The sequence below is a fragment of the Marmota monax genome, unplaced genomic scaffold, assembly GCF_021218885.2.
Source record: "Marmota monax isolate L192 unplaced genomic scaffold, Marmota_monax_Labrador192_F-V1.1 WCK01_AAM20220418_F8-fsc00210, whole genome shotgun sequence".
NCBI lineage: Eukaryota > Metazoa > Chordata > Mammalia > Rodentia > Sciuridae > Marmota > Marmota monax.
This window is the reverse complement of record NW_026695248.1, coordinates 2599142-2618307: the sequence shown is the minus strand read 5'-3', so window position 1 is coordinate 2618307 and position 19166 is coordinate 2599142. Positions and strand designations below refer to the sequence as shown.

At 48.1% G+C, this 19166-nt stretch overlaps 2 long non-coding RNA genes across 6 annotated transcripts; one reads left to right on the top strand and one right to left on the bottom strand.

The window, feature by feature from the left end:
- Positions 1 to 314: 314 nt before the first annotated feature.
- LOC124089995 (uncharacterized) lies at positions 315 to 14627 on the bottom strand. 4 transcript variants are annotated; one of them, XR_006850912.2, is made up of 6 exons: positions 14299 to 14627; positions 9643 to 9969; positions 7038 to 7798; positions 5019 to 5081; positions 4325 to 4451; positions 315 to 3985 (listed from the first exon to the last, which is right to left on the bottom strand). It is a non-coding gene; the product is annotated as an uncharacterized LOC124089995 (long non-coding RNA). The 4 variants fall into 4 exon arrangements; XR_009226495.1 differs by having other exon boundaries at positions 315 to 4451; positions 5019 to 5100; XR_006850911.2 differs by having other exon boundaries at positions 315 to 4451.
- Positions 6172 to 18785, top strand: LOC124089993 (uncharacterized). 2 transcript variants are annotated; one of them, XR_006850909.2, is made up of 3 exons: positions 6172 to 6463; positions 16895 to 16994; positions 18425 to 18785. It is a non-coding gene; the product is annotated as an uncharacterized LOC124089993 (long non-coding RNA). The 2 variants fall into 2 exon arrangements; XR_006850908.2 differs by lacking the exon at positions 6172 to 6463 and adding an exon at positions 14493 to 14745.
- Positions 18786 to 19166: the final 381 nt, after the last annotated feature.

Here is a 19166-nt window from a genome sequence, read left to right as displayed (position 1 = left end):
TTCCAAACTGTCATCCAGACCCTGGAGGCACAGCCCTGTGCCTTGAGGCTGAGCAGAAGGGGTACTCTTCTGACCACCTGTGGAGACTTTTCACATTTTTATGACTCTGGGCTTTGACCTCTATGCTCCTCTCTTTAAATCCTGTGACCATTTTAACCCTTTCTCAGCCCTTCTGTAACCTATGATTGGGTAGAGTGTGATGTGTGATTTAAATGTCATAGGTATTTGTAATTAAGATGGGAATAAAATAAAAGAACTTGTGATTGCGGGGTCACGATTACCAAACGAAACTAAGAATACTCGGTGAATTAAAGTCAGTGCAATTGATGTAGCTTTATTGTGGGATACATTCTGACATTGTGGAAAGACACAACACGCCCAGCCTATGTTGTTGGGAAAGCTCTTCACCGGAGGGTAGGCCGGTCCGGCTTGGGTAGGCACTACTGGGTTACAATCAGGCCACGTTCCGATGAGGTAAGCGGAACTCTAACCCGAGCAGCTGACCCTGAGCCTCATCTCCGTTTCCTGTCCATAACGCTGTCTGCCCCTCTTGTGGAATGGAGCTCTCTGTGCCTTTGCTGGTTCTGAGGGCTACCTGATTCGTGAATCATTCTTTTTTTTTTTTTGCCCAATTTAATTCGAAGGGACTTCCATTCACTTTGGGAGGACATTTTCGACAAGAAGACTTAAGATTCTTTCTTTCTTAGGTAGTCAAGATTGTCTATGTGGAGAAACTGGATCATGAGTCAGATGAATCAGTCAATCAAACTGTGTTGTCGGGAGGTTTTGATAGCCACAGTCAAGGTGGAACTCTGCGGACCTTCCGGCTGCTTCCTCTGGCCACTCAATTCTTCCCTCCTCCAGCCCACCTTGATGGAGGTCACTCCCAGATTCCCCACCTCCCCAGGACCTCAGCTGTCCTTGACCCTCCTACCCCACCAAAGTCCTTTAACACATGCCATTTATTACACAAAGTTCATTAACAATTTTAAATGAGAGCCCCCCCAGGGCATCGTGGTCAGGAACCTTCTCTCTGTGGAGGAGCATCTCCATACAGACCGAGCAGTGCCAAGGCACAGTCATGGGAATCGGGGAACCAGGGTCCTGGGAGGAGGCAGGAAGCCGGCAGTGGGGGACCGCCCAGGAGAGGAGGTCAGTGTGAGTGGGGCTGGGTGGGAGCCTGCTGGGAGACAAGGGGCAGGACCATGGATAGAGGCCCTTTAGGCTTGGTCTTCCCCATGAACTTCATTTCAAATTTGATGAAAAGACCTCGGAGGTCTTTAAAAAAAAAAAATGGCAAAATATACATAACATAAAATTTGCCATTTTAACCACTTTAAGTGTGCAGTTCAGTGACATTAAACACAGTCACATTGTTGTGAGACCTCCAGCCCCGGCCATCCAGGAGATCTGGCTAAGGGGGAAAGTCTGTCCCCACTGAAGTCCAGCTCCCCACTCCCTCTTCCCTGACCCCCTGGAATCCCTGTTGGCCAGCTTTTTGTCATCGTGACCAAAACACCTGACACAAACAACTTGAGGAGGAGAGATTTATTTGGGTTTGGATCTGTGGGTCCATGGCTCTGGATGAGGCGACACATCATGGTGGAAGGGTGTGGTGGGGGACAGCTGCTCATCTGGGAGGCAGAGTGTGCAAAGGGGCTGAGGACAAGGGACATCCCTCCAGGATCACCTGCTTCCTCCCAGGGGACTCACCTCCTAAGATTTCCATCACTATGCCATCAAATTATTAACCCACTGGGGAGGTCAGAGCCCCTGAGGGCCCGTTACTTCCCCACAGCGCCACCCTAGAGCGCCGGGAATGAGCCTTCAACCCACGGGACTGGGGGACACTTTATGTTCATGCCCCACCATTCGACCTGCACCCGTGAGCTGGCTCCTCTAGGCACCTCCCACAAGAGGAATCCCACAGTGCCTGTCCTTCTGTCTGTCCTTCTGGGCCTGCTTGTTTCACTTATAACCTTGAGCCACAATACCCTCAAGGTTCTGGGGTGTGTCAGCATGTCTTTTGGATCCTGTGGTAGTTTCACATCATTTTCCATCCCCACCAGCCGTGCATGGAGTCCAGTTGCTCTACATCTTCACCAGAACTTACTCCTTCCTTCCTTGTACCGGGGATTGAGCCCAGGGGTGCTCAATCACTGAGCCACATCCCCAGCAGCCCTTTTTTACTGTTATTTTATTTAGAGACAGGGTCTTGCTAAGTTGCTCATGACCTCACTAAGTTGCTGAGGCTGGCTTTGAACTTGCAATCCTCCTGCCTCAGCCTCCCAAGCTGCTGGGATTATAGGTGTGAACCACCATACCTGGCCTTGTTTTCTTTCTTTCTTTCTTTTTTAAATGCTACTAGTCCTCCTGATGGGTATGTTTTGGTGGGTTTTAAGCAGGAGCATGATGTCATCTGGCTTGTGTGTTTGCAAGTTCCCTCTGGGCACCATGTGAGAATGAGGTGAAGGGCAGGTTGCCCACGCCATTACCATCCTGACGGGGATCGTTTTGAGAATGAATGGCGAGGTCTCCATGAATAAGCAAGCAGGGACGATGTGCAAAGTGATATTGTCCTAGTCAAAGCAGACATACGGCCACCTGTGTTTGGGAGGTGGGAGGGCAGCAAGTTGAGGCTAGCAAGGAGGCTGTCACAGAGAGGACAGGGTGGGCGGCTCTGGAGGTGGATGGCATCTGTCGCCAAAGAGAGGACTGAAGGCCAAGACCGATCACACTGCAGAGAGAGGAGCTGGGAAGGTAGACACAGGGCAGGAGGTGGGAAGCCACTGCCACCCCCAAAAGAGGACATGAAGGAGAAGGTGGCGTTCACAGGCCCACCCTCCTCAGGTGTTTCCTATGAGGCTAGAGCCATGGAAGGCTGGTGGCCAGAGCTGTGCCCCAGACCGTGCCCAACCCTCGTCTCTCCCTGGCCCATGGCTGAGCCCAGCTGGACGAGCTGACCCTGGAGCCACCCAGCCTGCAGGGCTCAGCGTCCCACCATAGAACAGGAGGGACCAGGGTGGGCCCAGCCGAAGCAACCCTGAGACAGCAGGGGCCTGGCAGGTGGGACCTACGGGTTGGTCCTGGGTGACATGTGGCAGATGACAGAGGAGGCCAGGGCTGCAGAGAGAACACAGGGAGTGGAGGAGCTGACCCCTGAAGTGGGGAGACAGGCAGGGTCCCTCTAGGACACTCGGAGGCCCCACGGCTTGGAGTCAAGCTCTGGATGGAGGAAGCAGCAGAAGAAAGGGGCTCCCCCCAGAACTGTGGGGACAGCTCAGGGGCAGACTGAGACAAAGGGGACGCCAGGAACACTGGATCTACAGGGCGCTGGGAGGAGGTCAGCTCTGGACCCAGGGTGGCTGCTCAGGGAGAGGCTAAGGCAGAGGCAAGCAGCCTGGGGACTGCAGGGACCCGGGCAGCCAGACCTGTGGGATCAGCCCTGGTGGGGACACTGCTGACCGGCCAGGGAGCTGGTGGCTCCGGAGAGTCTCAGCTGGGGAAGGTTTGCCTAATACTTTTTAGAAAGCATTTTATTTGGCTTGATGGTGGAAGCAGAATCTATCCATGAGTCTGCACTCAGAGGACGTTGGGTACATGCGACACTGCCCCCGGCAGCAGGTCTGTTGTGCATGGTTTACTGTGGTCTCCTCGTTTCCCCCGCTGAGGCCAAACCTGCACTTCTGAGAGCATCCGTGGCCTGGCCGACCGATGGGGCCATTGTTTATTTTTACCTACTTCATTTTTAAAATGTTTTATTTGGGGAAACAACCTTGCTACTTGGGGAACAATGAAATACTTGGGGTGGGGGGGACAGGTAGGTCTAAATAGGAAGAGCTCTTCTCTATCCCCTGACAGCAGTCTACCCCAAGTTCAACGTCTTGAAGGAAGGGTGCCTTTACGGTAACTCACGTGATTGCCATCATGGCTCAGAACCATTTCCACTGCCCTGGGCCCTCTGAACCGGGTTCCAGTCCTCTATCTGTGATTGACAGGTGGAGTCTGAATGGCGATCTCTCGGCATTAGCTGGGCTTCAGCCTCAGCTGTAGTCCCCCAAGTGGCCTCTTTGTTCCAGGTGAGAGCCACCAGATCACAAAGGAGCCATGTTGCTTCTGCTTTTAAGCCTTGACATTCATTCCCTCTCCTGGCTCTCACTGTGGGTGACCTGGACTAACATCAGCTCAACTCAAGTGGGGCCAGCAGAGAGGCATCCACCCTGTTCCGTGGGCACTTCCTGCCAGGCCTGGGGACAGGCTCTGGGGCCCTGAAGGCTGGGCAGCGACAGGCTTTGCCAAGGGCAGAAATGCAGAAAGGTCTAACCTGGACAAACGAGAAGAGCTGGGGCCAGTTGTTGGCACAAAAGGACCAGGCTGGACGCAGACTTCACAGGTCATCTCAGCCTTTTGTTCAGGAGCGGGATGACAGCCACTGGAAAGGACCCACTTTCCTGGTGGAAAATGAGCCACTGGTCAAGGAGGAGTTTGAGCTCATTCTGTAGGTTACCCTGAGAGCGTGTCAGTTTGGGTCCAAGGCATTTGGGTCTCGGGGTTGGGAGTTGGTGGCCGCACATGGAGAGGATTTATCTTGGAAGAGATTAGTGTTTCCTAATCTAGGAAACACAAGAGGTTCATCCAGGTTTGATGAGACACTTTCTCCCCAAACAGTGGCCAGCATCTGAAAAGGATTTATCTTGAAAGAGATGAAAGCTATCAGTATTTGGCTTATATTTTTCACTCCCCTTTCCCAGGCCACATTATCTTGGGATTTTTTTTTTTCATTTTTCCACATCTAACACAGGTGGGGTTGATTAGAGGGGGCAGTTTTGGGGAGGAAGGGTGGTAGGCTGAGGCACCCTCAAGGGGGAGCTGTTGTAGTCAGCTTTTTGCTGCTGTGATCAAAATGATAATGGACAGACAGATGCAGATTTGGGGAAGACAGGGTTAAGGGAATCATTCCATAAAATGGGCCCACTGTGCTGACCCCCACCTGCTTTCTTTTCCAAGAAGCCATTTACCTGCAACCCTCGCTGGCTTCAGTGGACAGGAGATGTCACATCCCTCAGCAAACTCCTTATTACCTGCAGGAGAAATGCAAGCCTGAAATAATGTCAATCACAGGAATCCATAAGAATTCATGGCTAAGAATCCAATTAGAACTGGTCCGCCTGGGCCAAAGTGACCTAGAGTTGTCACGGAGGTGGGGGACTTGAAAATCTGATGTCATGTGGCTGTCAGTCAAAAGTTAAGAGGTGGAGCTGGGTGGGGCTCTCTGGAAAGTTCTTTGGGACCCCTGATAAAACTGGAGTGTAGGAGAATTATCTTGTCCCTCTCCTCTCTGAGAGGACCCACTCTCTCCCTTGAGAGTGTCCCCTTTTGCTTTTCCTTATCCCTTCAATAAACTCATGCCTGTTACTCTGAGTGGCATGTCTGAAATCTTTCTGACCTGATTGCAAGAGTTGGGGTCTGAAGGGGGGTCTTCATGCTGCCTCGGTCTCCCAGAAGGCTCTGCAACAAAAAGACCTTGCAAGAACAATTCCAGAAGGAAAGGTTTATTTGGAGGCTCAAGGTTTCAGAGGTCTCAGTCCTTAGAGGGCCACCACTATTGATCTGAGCCTGAGGCCATGCAGAACATCTTGGCAGAAGAGTGTGGCAGAGGAAAGCAGCTCAGGGCGTGGGAGAGAGAGACTCCCCTCACCACAGGCAAAATATAAAGGCCAAGGGCACGCCCCCATTGACCCAGCTCCTCTAACCACACCCTACCTGCCTGCAGTCACCACCCAGTTAATCCCTATAAGGCGATTAATGCACTGATTAGGTTAAGACTCTCAGAACCCAATCATTTCACCTCAGACCTTATTGCATTATCTCACACGTGAGCTTTTTTTTTGGGGGGGGGGGACACACCTCATATCTAAACCACAAAAAGGGCTGACCCAGGGAAAGGACTTGGAGTAAGAAGCCAGGAGGTATGGTCCTGTTGGCAGACTGGGGACAGAAAGCGCTGGAAAGACAGATGAAAGTACAGGGGAGACTTCAGAGTGCCAGGTGCTGAAGGAATTTGGACTTTGCTCCTGATTAAGGGTTGCCAGATTTCTGGATTTCACCGGCCATTGATTTTTTTCTTTTTTTAAAAAAGATAGACCTAAAGAATAAAGGGATGAAAGTGGGGTTACTGCTGTGGATTAAACATGTCCCCCCAAAATTCACGTGTTGGAAATTATTACTGATGCAAAGGACTGAGAGGAGGGACTCCAAGAGGTGATTAGGGCCCGAGGGCTTTGTCTTCATAAACTGATTAATGACCCCATCTGCGAGGCGGTGAGTTTAAAAGAGTCTTAAACCACCTCTTGCTCCTGATCTCCCTCTCCTCTCTTCCCTGGCCCTTCTGCCTTGCACCCTGGGTGACACAGCAAGAAGGCCCTTGTCAGATGTGGGACACTTAATTTGAGGCTCCAGAAAGGTAAGAGATACAGATTTGTGATTAAAAAAAAAATAATCCGGATTGCAGAATCACATCTGGGTTAGTTTTTTTTGATGCTGCAATCTGTATACGGGGTAAAAATGGGAGTTCATAACCCACTTGAATCAAATGTATGAAATATGATATGTCAAGAGCTTTGTGATGTTTTGAACGATTAATAATAAAAATTAAAAATAATAACCCAATCTTAGAATGGACCAAGACAATGAATTACCAACTTCATTGGCCACAGTTGGTGAGGGGCCATTGACCCACAACTCCTATCAGTTATCACCCTGCTTTTCTCAACAAAAGGAAAATTTAACACCCTTCATGGGGGGTGGGGGGTAAATTGTCAAAACAAAAGGTGATACTTCTGAGAAAGGACAGCTGATGGCCTTCTCTCCTTCATTTGCCAAAGTCCCAGGGAGCCGAGGAGCACAGACAGCTCTGCCACCTTCAGTGGGCAGGGGTTGGATTGGGGCAGGGCCAGAGCCCAGGGGTCTCAGGCAGGCAGGGACAGAATAGGCGGAGCACCAGGAGTCAGGGAGACAGCTGGGAGGTCGATTCTCACCTGCCCTGGCCCTCCACAGTCACCAGGAAGGGCAGCAGCCAGTCCAATGCTCTGCGGGCCCAAGGCACCGTGGAGCAGCATCGGTCTGTAGCTCAGAACTGTGGCCTGCAGGGTGGTGACGTAGGAAAGATGGCAGGAGCTGATCCCCAGGAAGAGGGGGCAGAGACTGCGGCGACCCCTCCTACACGAGGTCCCCCAAGCCCACTCCTCCCCCAGCAGCTGGACACTTCTCTGCAGGAGAGCCCCTTAGAGATGTAGTGTCCAAGGTTCTCACCAGACAGCGCCTGGGTGCTCCCTGCTTAGCATCTACCCAAATTCCACATCCCTGGAAGGAAGGCGTGTCTTCAGCGTAAATCACATTGTTTGCATAGTCTGGGGGCCGGGAAGTCACCCTTATCAGTTCCCTGTTGACTGAGGACATTTTGGGGAACCAAGTTCCCAGATACTGGCCGAGGCATCTGCACAGATCATAGCTGCAGGTGGGCAGGAGGTGGCACACAGTAGGCTCTCAGGCACATGCTTAAGAGCACAGGGACATCTGCAGGACTCTGAGCCCTGGTCGGCTACATCTGAGCTGCGTGACTCTGGACCAATTCTTTAAGCTCTCTGGGCCTCAGTTTTCTTACCTGCAATCAGGAGGTGATAACAGTCCTTTCTCGCAGAACAGTCGCGATTGCTGTGTGACTATTTGTTCAACTGGTGCAGCTGGAGAGTGGACTTGGCTTAGTGGATAGCTAAAGAGTTGGAACCAACTGTAAATTCTGAGAATGGGGGAACAAACAAACGGATTCATTTTGGAGGCCGAGGAAGGAAGAGAATGAAGAAAACTAAAGTTTTAGGTCTAGGGAAATAAAAAAGACATAAACAAAAATGCAGTTATGGAGTTTGGGACAAGCCCTGATGTTGAGAATTTTTGACCAGTTCCATAGTCCATGGTCCTTGACCCTGACCATTGGCCACCTGGTCCCCAGCAGACCATATAGGTCCTCAGTCCCCACCTCTTGAGGAGGAGCCCCGGGCTGGGGACTAGGTGCTGATTTGCAATGCCCCGTCCCTCGGGTGTGTGCCAGAGCCCCTGATCTTTGCCTCTCTGCCCAACTGACCCTCCGTGTAAGTGTCTGTGCTCAGCTCCAAAGGCCTCACCTTGGCCTTGCTGCTGGACTGCCCCGTTGACCCTAGAGAGGCCAGCGCTGATTGGCTAGAGAGCGCTGACCTCCTGGGAGCCTAACTTGAAAAGATGCGCTAGGTCTTGGTGATTCTTTTCACAAGAATTTGGAATTAAGCCTTGTTTTAGTCTGTTTTCTGTTTTTATAACAAAACACCAGAGGCTAGACCATTTGTAAGGAGAAGAGGTTAATTTAGCTGAGGGAGGCTCAAGGCTTTGGCTTGCTCTGGTCAGGGCCTGGTGGCAGATGGCCTCCCAAGGACTGGAGGGCATATGAAGAGGTCACACGGTGAGACAAGAAGCCAGACAGCAGGAGGGACCAGTCTTGCTCCCTGTTCTGACAACTTTCTTTTATCCGTAACTCACTCTGGGGGACCCGTACTAGCACCTCCTGAGGACAATCCCTCAATGACCTAGCTTCCTTGTGCTAGACCAACCTTAAAGGTTCCATCCCCTCTTCCATTGTCCACTGAGGACCTGGCCCAGCACAAGAACCGTGGGGAAGAACACTCCCAAACCCCAGCAGGTCTTAAAGAGACAGGACTGGTTCAGCAGCAAGGCTTCGCTTGTGAGGGCACAGGGAGGCTTGGGGCCAGAGCCAGTCTTTGTTAGTCAAAGCTATAAGGAAGGAGAAATACTAGTGTTTCAGGGTGGTGGAAGTAGAAAGGTCAAGAGAGACAACCCAATAGGGCGTGGTGGTGCCCACCTATAATCCCAGTGGCTCCGGAGGCTGAGATAGGAGGATCTCCAGTTCAAAGCCAGCCTCAACAACAGTGTGGAGCTAAGCAACTCAGTGAGACCCTGTCTCTAAATAAAATACTGGGGATGTGGCTCAGTGATTGAGTGTCCCTGAGTTCAATTCCTGGTACCTCACCCCCTACCCCCCAAATAAAGGAGAGAGAGAGAGAGAGAGAGAGAGAGAGCCCTTAGCTCTGCCTTGGGCCAGAACAGTTTCAGGGCCTATGCAGTTTATAATCTAAGGCAAATTAAGTCTTTTGAGTTCGGCCTTAGAGTGGCTAACAATTGAATTTGGACACTGACTGCTTCATTGGAGCTGTGAGAGTTCAAGTAAGTCCCTTAACCTCTCTGGACCTCGGTCTTTGTTGTGTAATGGAGTGAGGTCGCCAACTTCGTGGGGTTATTGTGAGGCTTAAATGAGAACTGACCTTTAAAAGGCTTAGCACAGTTTCTGACACATGTTAAGTGCTTAAAAATGTTAGGTAGGATTACAATGTATTTGAACTCTCTTTCTTTCTCTTTTTTGTTTGGCTGGGGGTGGATCTCAGGACCTTTCACATACTAGGCCAGTTCTACCACTGAGCTACTGCTGCCACCCACAATTCTCTTTCTTGAATTTGTTCAGGTGGCTTTCTGTTTCTGACCACAGCACATCAAAACACTGGTGTGACGGATGACCTTTTTCTTTAGAGAGATTCTTACAGGGAAATGAAGGTTCTCAGGGCTTCGGCTTCCAGGACTCTGCCAGGGCTCACGGTCACATAGCAGTATTTTCCTGACAGCTGACTTCCACTCTTTCCAACACTCCGAATCCTGTTTCCATTCGTAACGGCAGTTAGAACGCTTCCATCGATTTCCATGCAGTTCCTTTGGTGAATTTTATGGTTTCTCCAGCAGCCAGATTTTTCATAAAGAATGGTGCGAGTTGACTAAAATCTTCATAATCCTGTATTTTTTGACCAAAGGCAGTTCATTAATCCTCACAATGCTGCTTAAGTGTGTGTGACAAGCATTCAGGGTCTCATCAGCCTTTGGGGGAAAAAGAAATGGTGGCCTTAAGCAATGAAGCGGTTGATCTGGAACAGCACAGACCCGAGTCTTCCAGAGCGTGGGGCCTGCAAGAATTCACAGCCCCACCCTGAGCCCCTGTCAAGTCAGAGACACCAAACTGCTTTCATCCATTTGTCAAAGTATCTCCCTGCCTCTAAGATGAGACTTTCCATTAAAGTAGGTGATGAGAGTGACATTTCTTCCCATCATACAATTTAAACTTATTTTAACAATAGAACTTTCAAATATATCCAATGAAATAAGACTCGGGGGATTTGGAGAAGTGCATTTTCTCTCGGCTTATTATGTTCTTATTACCGCTTCCTCTCTCGAATCTTTTATCAGAGGAACGATGTACTCTTTGGGTAATAGAATTGAATACCGCCTTTTGACAGTCAAAAACATAGTCTCTTAAGTAGGACGCCCGTGTTAAGGGAATGATTTTCCACCTAACAGCCTTCTGATTACAATGGACGAGCCACTTTCTCTTTCCGGGGCTGTTGGGCCTGGCTTCCTGCAAATCTGTCTCCCTCTCTCTCTCTCCACCCTTCCGCCCTTCCAATTTATCAGCTACTCTCAAGTCAGGAGGGGTTTTCAAAAGCCAGATTCGAGGCTCATCATGAGAGCTGTTGCTGGCTTCTCCCAGACCAGGGAAGATATAGCTCCTTCAGTGCATCTGGGGGTCCTTCAGGGCTCCTTTCTGCCTGTTCTTAGCCAGGTATCCATCCTTCCCACCACCTGCAGCACATGACACCCCTGGTGGCCTCCATTCCTCACGCTATGGTCTGAAGAGGATCTGTCCCCACCAAAGCTTATGTTGAGGCTTGGAGGGGCAGTGGGGCCCTCAAGAATTCACCCCTCATTAATGGATTAATTTTGTTTTCTCCCAGGAAATGGGTAAGCTTTCCAGGAATATGTACCAAGACCCCCAGTAGATGCCTGGGGCTGAGGACAGCTCTGAGCCCTCTGTATATAGTAGGTTTTCTTCTTATATATATGTACACACCCAGAATAAAGTTTAATTTAAAAGTTAGGTGTAGCAAGAGATGAACAACATCATAAAATGGAGCAATCATAAAAGTCTACTATAATAAAAATTATACCCATGTGGTCTGAGAGTCACAACATATCTTATTGTACTGTACTCATCCTCCTTACGATGATGTAAGATGATACCACTACTACATGATAAGATGAAGTAAGGTAAATGTTGTATTATGACATAGACTTAGGCTACTACTTGAACACAAGCACTGTAATTCCACAACAATTGATCTGATAACCAAGATGGCTACTAAGTGGCCAACGGGAGGGTAGTGTATACAGTGTGGATATACTGAACAAAGGAATGATTCATTCCATCTGGAGATGGGATGAAACATGGTCTCATCACACTAAGCAGAATGGCATACAGTTTAAAATTCACAAAATGTTTAATTTCTAGGATTTTCCATTTATTGTTTTCAGTCCATGATTGAATATGGATAATAAAAACATGGGCAAAGACTTAGATAAAGGGGAACAACTGTACGAGCTTTCTGGGCACTAACAACTCCACATGTGTAATCTCAAGGAGTTTCCATAACAACCCTAGTGGGGAATGCCATTATTATTTCTATTTTTCCCTGGAGGAAACAGAAGCACAGGGAGGTAAAACAACTTAGTAAAGTGGTGGAATTTGTATTTGCACTCTGCCAGGTTGGCTCCAAGCTCTCACTCTTCAGTACTTTTCAAAGTGGAGGGGACCTGAGGTATCAGCTCTGCTCTTCTTAGGAGACTACTGGCATTCAGCCAGGACCTTACCTTCTCCTCCTGGAGAAATCCTTCAATGTATCTTAGTAAACTTTACTCTTTGTCTGCCAGGAGGAGGTAAAGTAAGGTGGAATGAGTTTGCTGACTGCATGTCCCAGAAGACAGAGAAACCTCTCTCTTGGTGGCTGTAGCATCTCTTGCTCCAACTCCATCATTTGCTCCTTGGTATTTATAAAACTCGGGAGGACTTTGTTAATTGTCCCCATCAGTTCAAGTGAACTCTGATGGCACACCACTCTCTCCCATTCATTTTCTAACAGTGTTCCCAGGTTAGAGATGCCCAATTTAACAGAGAATAAATTAGTAGTCCCGTCATAAATCTTGGGAAGGTGGAGAGAAAACACTCCCTTGCTACATTTGGCAAATCAAATGAGCAAATGAGCTCGTGTTCTTAGAAGAAACTCAATTCTTAGAAACTCTCCCTCATCACACAGCTGTGAGGAGAACTGCAGATTAATTAAGTGAAATGGAAGAGATAAATACAAGAGGACGTTTTTCTGAGGATGGCTTTGTCGGGGTTTTAAGTTGAAATTCTGTGGAAGGAAGTGCCTATTTAAGTGACCAGTCCATTGATCAGGCATCTTATTTATATGCTTGGGAAATCCAAGTGACCCCTCCACCTGGCTGGCCCAGAGAGGCTGCTGGTGGGAGTGGCCCACTCTTGCTTCCCTGGGGGGGGGGGACTGAAGCACAAAGAGACGAAGGTGTGTGTGGGTGTGAGGGGGTCCTTGTTATGTGTCTTTGATGAGGATGCTTTGTACCCACTGGGAAGTGTTCTGGGTATGTGTGAGGACCAGCCTATCCTATCCCAGAAAGCTGGTCATTGAGTTGATCCTTGGGTCTCCCATCCTGGGTGGTCATGGCTGGGGTACAGTGGATAGGGCTTCCGGGGGCTCACTCTGCTTTGTGGAGGAGGGTCCTCTTTTATTGCAAGGAAGTCAGACAGAGACTAGATTCGGGACAGCCTATGGAATATGGGTGAGAGAAGAGGCCAAAGAATGGAGGGAGGGAGGGAGCCAGGAGCAGCATGCTGGATTGTTGGCCTTCTGCTTTGTTTCTGGCTTCTGGGGAAGCTGCCTGAACTGTCCCTAGCATTTGCAGCCTATTCAAGAGCTGCAAGGTCTCCTGTCTGGTGTTCTCTAGCTAGGATGTGCTCGGACCCAAACTTCAGTCCTGTCCAAAGTTCTCCCGCCTAAAGGAGCCCAGCTTTGGAGCTTTGGTTGCTACTAAGCTCTTTCGATTTCTCCTTTGCAATTGGCTCTGAGTTAGCATCCACTGACTAGTGGGTGGGGACACCACCATATATCCCCCCGCCACACACACACATTTTATTGGGTGAAATAAAGATATGACGAATTTTAAAGTGCTTTGAAACTACAGTCATTCACAATCAGGAGCTCACTGGAGATGAACTCTAGTGTCTCCTCATAACAAAGACCTTATAGTCGTTGGGTATTACAACCTGGGTGTTACATCACAATGATCCCCTGTCCAGGCTCAGGATTTCACTCGGCCTAGGCTAGAGACAGGGGAGAGAACACAGAGCGTGTCATAAGTAGGTACTTATGCAGGGACCTCTTCCCTCTGTGTTGCATGGAACGTCATCCTGTGTTCATTCATTCCACAAATGTTACGAATCATTTGCTCTATGGTCCCTTGGATTTGATGTTGAAATGACAGGACTCATGACTCTCCATGGGATTTCCAGGAGGAGAGCACAGCAAGGCCCTGGACATCTTGTTCATCTTGGTATCTTCAACACCCAGCACTTATATCAGACAAATAGCGAATGCCCAGGAATCTGATGAACGAAAGGACAGATAAAATTGTCCACATGGACTGCTTTTTCCATTATCTCTGTAGGATATTTTCCAAGAGTCTACCACTGTCGTTCATTTCTTCAAAACAGGAAGATAATAAACTTTTCATCAAATTAAATCAGTTTAAGTGAAACCATGGGGTTTGCAGACTTTCAGAGGACAGGGTAGATATGATATGATATGATATGATATGATATGATATGATATGATATGATACGATATATGAAATGATAATGCTACAACCCACCTTGCAACAGTGTGCTAAGGGAACAAAGCCAGACACAAAGGACAGACACTGCATGATTCCCTTTATAAAACATACGCAGATCAACGTTTACTACAATGGCAAGAACTCTGAAAAGCCCTGGTTGGCTCTCTAGTCCTAGGATCTGTGACGGACGACCATGCTCTAAATGAAGGCTGTCCCTAAGTAATAATTCATGCACAGGGATAAAGGTGACGTTCTGCCATATGCAGGAGCAACTGGAGCAGCAAAAGGAGAAGCAGGTCCCTCCTTAAGGGCCTGTGACTTTGATCACCAGGGAGGAGGTTGTGATGACAGGACTAGACATTTCTATTCCAGAGACAACAAAGGCCAAAGTCCAATCCAATAGGATTCACTGTGATAATCATGAGACGGTAGGAATTCACTAAGGGAAGCAACGTGGAGACCCACCTCAGCATGTCCTTTGTCCCTGGATTGTTAAGACCTTGGATATCGATTCTTGTTCTGGTGGAATAGCCAAGGCATCTCTCTGGCTTGCAGCTTTCTCTCCTTCTTTAATCAAGATTCCCTCTTCCTCAGGTTTTAAATGTCACTCATGAGGGACTCTCATTCTGAGCCAGGTGCTGAGCAAACAGAGATCAGGAAGCGAAGTCCTGTCTTCCCTGGGTATGTGCAGTGGGGCAGGAGCCACTCACCCATAACTCCTCTCCCAGCACGCCCTCAAACCATGGTGCATAATGTGTTGAGCAGCGAAAGGTTTCTTCACACCACACTGGAGGGAAAGGAGGTGGCTTCTAAGAGGAGGCAACCCTGGAATCTGGGCATTCCACGTTGAGAAAGGGCCCTGAGCAAAGGCTGGAGGTGGGCAAATTGAGAAGCCCAGACCAGAGTCAAGAGGTAAATACGGAGAGACAGCCGAGAGAGAAGCATGTCTGAGTCTAGAATCACAGACATTCCTCCTGCGCTCTTGTGAGGGGCTCAGGTTTTACTCCGTAGGCAATGGGGGACTCACTGAAAGTTTTCAAAAAAGAGAAAACTGGAAACAGGTCTATATTTTGCAAAATCCTGGAGGCTTCCCCAAGGAGGATAGATTGGAGGGGAGGAGGGACGGGGAGCTGGTGGCATGGAAACCTGTTAGGGCAAGTTTGCAACTGTCCAGGTGAGAAATCACCAAGGGAAAAGAAACCCACACACCAAGGCTCTGTCAGGTGCAGGCAGGGCTTCGTACTGGGACCTGCTACCTCCTGTAGGTCCCAGGAGAGCTCTGCAGAGGTTATTATCATTGCCACTCTGCCTGTGAGGAACGGAGAGGTGCCATGGTGTCAAGCTCATATGGCAAAGAAATAGCCTCCCTGCATCCACGGGGGCCACTGGCTGATCATGGGGATCAGAGGCTGGGTGAGTGACAGCTGTGTGGGAGGGCTGCTGGGGAGGAGAGGCAGGTTGATTGGGTGAAGGGAGGCACGGATGGTGCCAAGGACTGTGAGCTCCAGGCGTGGCAGAAGCCCAGCCAGCAAAAGGGGCCAAGACTAGTTTAATGTGTTCCCAGTCTAAACAGCCAGAGCTTATTTTGCCATACCCAGACGCACACCTTTATCACTGCCAAATAGCATTCTTTTTGATAAATTCTTTTTAGTGCATAAAAAGTTTAAAGTCTTACATCTAAAGCAAAACATAATATACTGAAGTCAATGATGTAAGTTTAAATATTTGGGGAAAATGATCTTTGCTGTGTTTTCGATTCCTACTTTTCTTTTTTTCATCTGCTTGAGTTGGTGTGCTCTGTACTAACTTCTAAAAGTTAATGCACTATGGTTTCTTTTAAATAATATTGAACTAGTTTTAATTCTTTAAAAATGTTCCATTTGGGTACAAAAAATGTTCTGTTCAGAGAAATTGTTAAAAATAAAAGTAATAACAAGATCATTTAAAACTTCTGTATGCTAAGAGTTTCATGATAACTCCCAGAAAATTCAAATATATTTTTAATATATTCAGTTTTACTTCTAATGACATTATGCAAAGTAGTAATTACATCTGTACTGATTTTGCCGTCTTATGAAAGTCGCCTTTGCATATACTGTGTTGTTCTTTCTTTCATTGACTTGTTATCAACTTAAATCAATAAATCAATATCCACCTTGTCACATGGGTTGAAGCAAGAAATGCAACCAAGTCAGCCACTCAGCTTAGCCCTGAAATCTTGGATTTATCTATGCAGGTATTACAGCCTTTGGCCTGTATTCCTTATGCATTGTATTAGTTTAGGTTCTCCAGAGAAAAAGGAACCAATTCGATACGGCATAGATGTAATACATAAAATATACATTACAGATGCACAGTATTATAAGGGATTGGTTCCTGTGGGCATGGAGGCCGCAAAGGCCCAACATGTGCAGCGGGTATGCCAGAGAACTAAAGGTAGAGTTCCAGTCTGAGTCCAAAGCCTGGGAACCAGAAGAACCAAGGGTGTAAATTCCAGTCCGAGTTTGGTTCAGAAGGCAGAAGACTTCAGAGAGCCAGGGAGAGAGGAGTTCCTTCTTCTGGTTAGCAGTAGGGCCAACCTTTTAATCCCATTCAGGCCTTCCTAGGTTGGTGTTTTAAAGAGGAGTGTGCACAGGCCTTAAAAGACCTCCCAGAGGTTCAGTGAGAAGGGCTTTGAGAAGAAACTGTTGGGTGAGTGTTTAGGGTGATGGTTCTGAGTTTTGAGAATGCAGTCATGGAGCCCCTTGAAGGCAGGTGGTTGCCATGGTGATGAATGGTGAGTCAGGCAAGATGGCGGAAGGCCTGGAGGAAGCTGGGAAGAAAGTTTTTGAGACTAGGAGAGATGAGTAAGTGGGGAAGGGAAGACGCAGAAAAGAAACCCTAAATGCAGCATTCCTGGAGAGGATGTACTAGGGACTCTAGCAGATGCTGTGCTGGGCCTGGTGCCTCGTGGGTGCCATTACAATAGCGTACAGTAGATATTTGCATCAGACACTGCTACCGGTGAGCGGGTGTTCATGCTTCCCTGCCCCCCTCCTGGTAACTCCTCTGTTTTGCTCAGGGCAGCAATGTACCCAGCTGGAATATTCACCTTGTCACATGCTCAAGCTGCAGCGGTGTGTCCTGACCCAGAACTGACACCTACAGGGTGGGGCTTTGAGGTGAGTTATTATTTATCTTTGTTTTTTTAAAAACAGAGTCAACTGGCACATGCATTTTGTCCTTTACCCTTTACTCTTCCCTCTTCCTGTCTTCCTAGAAGGCAGATGTACAGACAGAGTATCCAGTGGCCTGGAGGGTGAATCTCCATTTGTTAAGGATGGTGGAGTAGAAAGAGCCAAGGAACTTGGTTCCTTAAGCAGCAACACCAGCCCAATGAGGAAAAAACAAAGCCCTTACTTGCTTCAACCACTGTTTGTCTGGTTCCTATTAGGGGAAGCCAAATGCAAACTTGACCGTCTATTCTATAACCTCCTGATTGTCCTCAATGAAGCGAATGGGCTCAGATAGTTTAAGCAACTCGACCAAGACCACTTAGACCCTGGAGACTGGTTATTCAAAGTCTGTGGTCCATGGATCCACAGCATGAGCCTCACTTGCGAGCTTGGGCCTCACCAGAGACCTACCAAATTAGCACCGCATCTAACGTGATTTCCAGCTGCTTCACGTGTGCAGTGAAGTTGGAGAAGTGTCGGTCTGGATAATGAGCAGAGCTAAGATTTGATCCATGTCTATTTGACTTCAAAATGCACACCCTTCTTCTGAAATAGGAGAGAACAAGATGATATATTATTGCACAGATGTGAGTCAGCTTTTCATTGCTATAACAAATATCTGTGGTAACTAACTTATAAAGAGAAAAGGCTTATTTTGGCTCACAGTTTTGCAGATTCCAGTCCCTGGTTGTTTGGGCCTGTGACATTGCTTTTGGGCCTCTGACAAGGCCGCACATCATGGCAGAAGGTGTGTCGTGGAACAAAGCCATTCACCTCGTGGAGGGGAAGTGAAAGAGAGGGAGGTGAGGGGATGGGATCCAAGTATCCACCTCAATAACTTTCCCCCAATGACCAGAAAACCTTCCTCTAGGCCTCCCCTTTTAAAGGTACTGCTACCTCTCAATAGAACCCACTTGGGGACACATGGGCCTTAGGGAGCGCTCCAAGTGCTAACTGTAGCAGATGCCTTCTGAGACAGAGAAAGGAAGCTGCGGAGTCTGTGGCACAGGGCCTGAATTTTCTCAGAATAAAGAGTGCTAGAATGCTCACTCACTGAGAGCAACTGCACACCTGCTGTGTGCATCAGGTACTAGAAGTAAAAAACTGTCTCTGTCTTCAAGGATTCAAAGGTAGTGGGGATACTGTGACAATGACCAATATTTATGATATTGCCCTGAAGGCTATAGCAGAGTCTTGAGAATCATGGAACGGCACTTGCCCCTCCCCTCCCCCACCTCTGAAATTCCTTGCATTAAATGGAACTGTATCGCATATATGGCCCAAGCTCAAGGGTTCGTGATTGTCGGGTGGTCACAGGCTGGGCTAGAGTCAGATGAAATGACACTGGGCTACTTAATTTTCACTTTGCTTTGCAGGAAGCAGACTCTACTCCATACAAGTGATCTTTTCAACCTGGAGCAGAAAGCGGTGGTTTATGGAGAAGCCGGAAGGGGTGGGATAAGGGGAATTGGACACGGTCTGCAGAAATGCCAAGTGACACCTGGGAGGAAGAATAGTTTCTAAAGACTTGTTTGTTTTCTTTGCCCAAAGAAACATGGTTTAAGAGGCCAACCTCAGTATTTGTCGCAATTCACAGAGTTTGGGCTCCCTAAGTGCCTGTATTTAATCAATATTTTATGAGTTTGAATCATCTCCAATGAACTTGTACGTTTCCTAAATGATGAGACATTCCTGGACAATGCTTTCATCAATAAATTATCATGATGGCGTATTTAATTTGAACTCTCAGTGCATTTATTTGGTTGGAGGCGTGAGTGGCTGTGTCAACGTCTTGCCAGAGAAATGACTGTAAGAGGAAAATGGTGAACATGTGAGCAGGATTTTGTCCTGTGTATCTGTCTGCTTGGTGCACGGCTGAAATAACTGACTTTTGAGCAAACAGCCTGCTGTCTTGGTGATGGACCTGAGTGAGCTGGAGAAACCGATGCCAACGGACAGGATGACTCTCCTGTTGGTAGGAAGGGAAAGACGGCCACACAGGGCCAACAAGTTAAGGAGAAAGTCACGGCATCAGGAAAAAGCAAACTAAAATGGTTATTTATTCATTTTTATTTAATTTGGGGGTACCAAAATTGAACTCAGGGGCTCTCAACCACT